This window comes from Perna viridis, chromosome 2, assembly GCF_037379345.1.
Source record: "Perna viridis isolate PV_CMFRI_1.1 ecotype Kerala chromosome 2, ASM3737934v1, whole genome shotgun sequence".
NCBI classification, from domain to species: Eukaryota; Metazoa; Mollusca; class Bivalvia; order Mytilida; family Mytilidae; genus Perna; species Perna viridis.
The window spans coordinates 61,213,230-61,219,568 of record NC_142446.1 but is presented as its reverse complement, the minus strand read 5'-3'; positions in this window follow the sequence as shown (position 1 = coordinate 61,219,568).

The window sequence follows — 6,339 nt, the reverse complement described above, 5'->3', positions numbered from 1 at the left end:
TGTTTTCGGACAGATGTGCGATTATAGCGTTGAGTTTTCTTTCATTAAAGACATTATCTATAAGTTCTAAATACAAATACTGTCGGTCTCCGACTCGAAAATCATTACATTTCAAAACAGAATTCCCTCTCCTACTGGTGCACCTGGTTCCATGCTCCCAGTTTTTAGTGGAGTCCGAGTTGCTCATTTGCTTTTGTTACTTTGTATGTATGATTTTAGTTACTTTATGTTCTTTGTTGTGTATATCTATTTTCCATGTCGGGCCTTTGTCCCTGGATTACATTCTTTTGATTACCGCTATAACCTTGGTTCCCTTGATTATTCTTTAATAAGTTCGGTGCTCTGAAAAGATAGGATGCTTCTGATAAATATTATCACTTGGAAAATAAAGTGCTTTGAATTTGCAATTTACGCAGGGGAACAGAACTTTCTGGTAACTAATTTAACAACAAAATTCATATTCGGGAGCAATGTGCCATAGATGCAAAATTGAGATAAATGTTTCGAGAAATTTGGGTATTATTAAGAATAAAATCACCAGCGTAGTCCCCGTCGTTAGAGGGTTCAACGGCCCGCAACAAAAACAAATGGGTCGTTTATATGTCATATTTTATCAACAGTCCTATAACATTTCAAAGCATTGATGCCTGTAATGTAAGCGTGGTTGAATGTACTAATAAACTGGACCAACCAGAAGGCAATAAAAATCGCCTAACTACTATATCATTCAATCAATCAGGACCCGAAAGGTAAAGGTCGTTCACTTATTAGGTAAGTGAGAGTCGCTCAATATACAGTTCCATCATGTCAAATTAAATGTCAACGTTGTTCCCCGTGCGGGTCCGGGTGCCGAAGAATAGACCAGCAGCAGCGCTAAGCTTGTCGTAAAAGGCGACTAAACAGTGCTCAGAACCCTGGCCAGGGGCTATGGCGCTCTGCCCACAGAGCAACTGGGTTGTGTGTCCCAGATGATTGAATGGGGTTGAATGGGGTAACCCTGGCATGTTACATGCTGGTGTCGTCAGGCCATAATACAGAAAACCTGACCGCAAACCATAGTGGTGCACCGTGTTGGGAAAGATGCCACGTTTCTCGCGTGTTAAAGAACATTTCTGTGGTATTCTCCCAAAGTAGGAACCATAGGTCTCCGCTACAGGAGGCTAACTTGCCCAACCCTACACACCTCTCCCTTTTTCCAGTGGCAAAAAAAAAAATTGTCGACTCCATTACCCTTGTGTCCCATCCCATTTTTCATTCATCATCATTTCATTTTCATTTTATTATCCATAGCTGAAAGAGTAACCAAGGGAACGAAGGTTATAGCGGTAATCAAAAGAATGTAATCCAGGGACAAAGACCAGACATGGAAAACAGACATACACAACAAAGAACATAAAGTAACTAAAATCATACTTACAAAGTAACAAAAGCTAATGAGAAACTCGGACTCTACTAAAAACTGGGAGCATGGACCAAGTGCACCGGTAGGGTAAGCGTCCTCTGTTTTTTCTAGAAACACCAGCCGAGTTGCTCATAAATGTGTTAAACCCCAACAATCAATCAATCAATGAATCATGTTTCCTCGTATTGATATATCTAACTTAAATTTCGAAAAAAAAAATAATTATAGGGATTTCTGGACAGTTCAGTATTTATGTTTATATATACATAGAGGATATTAATGGCTGACTTTAATCAATTGTAGACATAATTGGGTGGTTCCGCACTGTAATCCCTTTGTTTGAAAATATTCTTAGTGGTTACCGTAATACCGTACAACAGAAGAATAGTCTAAAATAAGAATTTAAAACTAAACCAGATTAACAAATCATATCTATCCCGATATTGAATCTGTCCAAGTTTAAGAAGGTTTAAAATGTCCCAGAATACAGACTTTTACAAAAGGCTATTGATTCCTTTTCAGTTGATCGATCATTTGGTACAGTTTTTGCTAATATCGCAACCCAAACGGTGTTCTATTCATATTTACACTTGTGAACACGCAAAGAAAAGTGGAATTTCCACATTTTTGAATAGTTACTTTCAATAAACCTTTAACATAGGGAATGATACAGAAAATTTGAAAAATCGGTTATATAATCAAAAGAAGCAAATACAAACATTAACGCGTGTAAAAACACAACACAAGAAACATACAAACTGATATATATATTTTATTTCTTTTGAAATCTTCAAGTACATTTTTGAACCCGCGATGGCTTATTGCTTTGTGATATAAGTTCAAGATGAAATTCAAAATTGAGAAATGACACATGGTATATGGTGATTTTTCGTTGCCTTAATCTAATTTTGTGGATTTTGAATGTTAGTCCACTATTTCCAAATTGTCTGCTGCGCTTGCAACATGATACTTAGTTAGAAATGATCGAATGATTTTCGCCCTAATGTCAATAGTGTTTGAAATGTTGGTCATAATTAATTTTTCGTGTTATTATTTTGAAAGATTTAAGTTTCATCGTTCTGTTACCGTGGATTTTATTACTTTTGTTGTCGGGGCCTTTCAAGGCTTACTTGAAGGTGTTATTGAAGACCTTTTGATGATCTCTGTAAGTATTTACTATTTTCATGGTGCATTTGTTGTGTTTCGCCATATGTGTTCCTTTTTCTATAAATAAATTCCTCATGGTTTCAAAAAATGTTTGCACTTGATCAATATTGATTTGATCATGTTTGGCAATTGAAAAGACCACTGTATAAAATCAACAACTCTTGACTAAACATTCTTTGAAGCTTGTCTAGTGGGTCAAGCTGGTTGCATGTATTCCTCCCCAAAATTATTTTCTCAAGTCGACACATACTTTTTATTACTTCAAAAAAAAATAAAAATAAATAAAACTGTAAGTGAAATTTGTTGGGTGTTAGTTTGTAACTATTAATTGCTATCGTCATTTTCTGGCAAGCAGGTGCATGATTACAGCTTTGAGTTTTCTTTCATTATAGACTTATTCACTGAAATAAATTGCACGTGCACCCTAGCTTTATCTCTTGAAATTTTTAATGATGTTATGTACAACGCATTTCAATATTTGTTAAGTTACAGTTTCCCTGTCTTCCTTTGACGAGAACGTCATAAATGTATTCCCATAATCCACTTTAATATCGTTCACAAAGGAAATCAAGTTCCTCTCCATGATATACCGATAAAACTTAAACACAGGTTTTGAATCAAGAATTTAAAATATCGATCTGGGAACTAAAAAGAAACAAAAAACGTTTTAGACATTCATAAAATAGTGTTACAAAAGAGAAATCCTTGGAACGAGCGATAGTTGAAACATGAAAGGTCACCTCACAAAATGGCAACAAAAATTTAAATAGTAGTTTTTATTGAATAACAGAACACTTATTGTATTGCGGTAGGTGTAAGTCATAGATTCTGGCTTTAGTTCGCTGTTTGAATGTAAACAATATCGCATTAGTCAGATATTCGAGAACGAAATCGGATAAATATATTTGAAGTTAAGAACGTTGAGAGATCCTAGTAGCTATTGAAGGGCGTGCAGATTGAAATTATTCTCTTCTTCGTTGTAATGATCAAGTTATTACTTTTGCTGAAATCTGGTATCCAACGATATACAAAACTGTGAAAACCTATTATTTAACGATTTTTCTGTCAGTACAATGTCGACGCTCAGAAGCGCCAATTTTAAGTGTCTGTTTCCTTAAAGAAAAAAATGCCTTTCGCAAATCTCTCGGTCTGCCATTTCACGAATAACACAATACATGTACTACGAATGAAATGAATGAATGAATGTGTTGTACTATTACTATATCACCGAGTATCGTAGATAGTTATAATCGCATTTTCTTCCTTCGATCGTTTTAGTCAGAAGACTTCATGACAATGCATGGTTTATAGTTCTAATTGTCTCTGCCTGGATTCTTGATCTTTTGCCATTAATATGACTAGCAAGTATCTATAAAGTCGATATGGCTCAATATATACTCGATGTATAGTGACTTATCACTGCCTGTGTAACGTATTTTATTATTTTTAATTTTCAGCATATTGTTTAAATCCGCACCGAAACGACTATTTGTAGTCGCTAAAACTGTTAGCGACGTCTTGCACTCATAATTTCAGTACTGTATATTCGTATATATGAATTGCATAATTATATATTACTACACCACGTTATGCTGCTGATCGGTGCTGTAGAACCGGCAATTCCAGCTTTTGCTGTCATACGAGATCAAAATGTACCTCTTAAATACTATACGTGTACATGTGTTCTACGTGTGTTTTTACTTGTACGAGAGCGGGGAAGTTTACATTAAAAGATGAAATGTCATGATCGGTTAGCATTGAACTTCCTGTAACATAGCTGAGAAACACCTAGTTTCCAAGTTGTTTTGACTGAGAAACATTCAGGTCATCACGATTACGAAGTCATCCGATTTTAAATAAAGCATATTCCGACTGCGCTTGAAGTTTGCCAATCTTAGCTGATGGACGAACTGTTGTGTTTCACAACAAAGTTCAAAGATCAAAAGTTAAGTCGGTTCATATAAAACATTACAACACAAGCTCTAATGAGCTTTTAAAACCGACATAAGCTTTGAAACGTTCTAAAATGTCAAGTATAAATCATTTCCGAAAAAGGAATATACTTATTTTACCAGTAAAGTTCAAATGTACGATATGTCAAAAGATGTGAAATGGAAAAAAACATGAATGTATGTTATCAGTCCAAGTTTCAGCTCACTAAAGTTTGTGATTTTTTTTAATTCTAAACCAAGTCCAAACATTAGGAAAATCCCTGATTGACTGGGAGTTAAGTTTAGTCCACGCATTTTTTTTTCGGGGTTTTCTGGAAATTTCGAGATAATAAGTCGTAAATTCAAGATAATAACTTGAAAATTCAGGAAACTTTCTTGAATTTTCAACTTTTTATCTTGATTTTTCAAGATATTATCTTGAATTTTCAAGAAACTTTCTTGAATTTTCTAGAAAAACCCCGATAAAAAAAAAATGCGTGGCCGTTCTCGGCTTCCGTAAGTTCTGGATGTTGAAAGCAAGCCAAAATCAGTGGCATAGAATATTTGACGATTAGCGACTTTGAAGACTTCAGTCTGGTTTACTGGAAACGCTGGCTGCTCTACTCCAGCACTGCTAGAGGTTGTCTGGCAAGCTATTTTCTGACTTGGTGCCATCCCAGCTGGGGTATGGAGGAACGGAATTCCAACCTCTTACGTTGTAGTAGTATGGCTGCTCGACATATCATAGTAGTAGGCCCTGACTAGTTTTAAAGGCTTCCGATACGACCCCCTTTTAAATTGCTGATGGCCATTGAATTTGGGTTGTATTCAAACAGACAAATCTTAAATTCTGCTTCTACAAGTCGGATAAATCGGCAATAAAGTAAGGTAATTAATTTATATGTACAATGTTTACATTTACAAAAAGATGGTTTCCTTTGACAAATATTTCACGTAATTTTGACCAATCAAAGAGACCCTGTTTTGTACTAGTCGATGGTAGACATTTTGTCACCTCATTCGGACCACAGGGATTCATGAGTTTGATCCATAAAATTGTCAACAATTCGACCTTTTTTAAATGTATGGCCATGGATAGTAAAATGCAAAAAAATAATTTAATAAAATGGCATTTTAGTCAAATTTTATGGCAATTTTATGGATCAAACTCGTGAACTCAAGGTCCTATAATTCGGACACATTATTCTGACTCCGAGCTAACAAGTCTTCACTCTTTCCACTTAAATACTGCGTGCTTGGTGGAAAAGCAGTGACTGCCAATTTTAAAGTCTTTGGTGTGACTATCGGGAATCGAACTCGCGATCTTCTGCACTCGCTAGCGAACGACCAACGAGGCAGTTTATAAATTCCATAAAGAGAAATTTGTACATAAGGAGCCAAATCAGCTTTTACGGGGGCAAATACAGATATTCATAAAAGGCAGTTCCATTTTATCATTTGTACAAAATTGACATGGTTTACCAACAAAGGGAATTAGGGGACGACCATTAGATTCTTAGTGGGTGTGTGTGTGTGTGTGTGGGGGGGGGGGGGGCTGGCAGATTTTGAAATTAAATAATCTGTCTCTGATTATGTACATTGTGATCGAATAGTGCTTTCCCTCCGCAGTTAATGGATCTTTCAAAGATTTATGATTATAATCTAAAACAACAACCATTTTCGAACATTTTAATATCTATATTGCCTTTGATAACTCCACATTTTCACAGCAAGTTTTCGTAACCAGCCCCGGTTCAGTCGAATGTGACACCAACAACGTATGCAACGTCAGGAAATAAATAATCTGGCCTCATCACACCATAAAATAAATAGACTGAC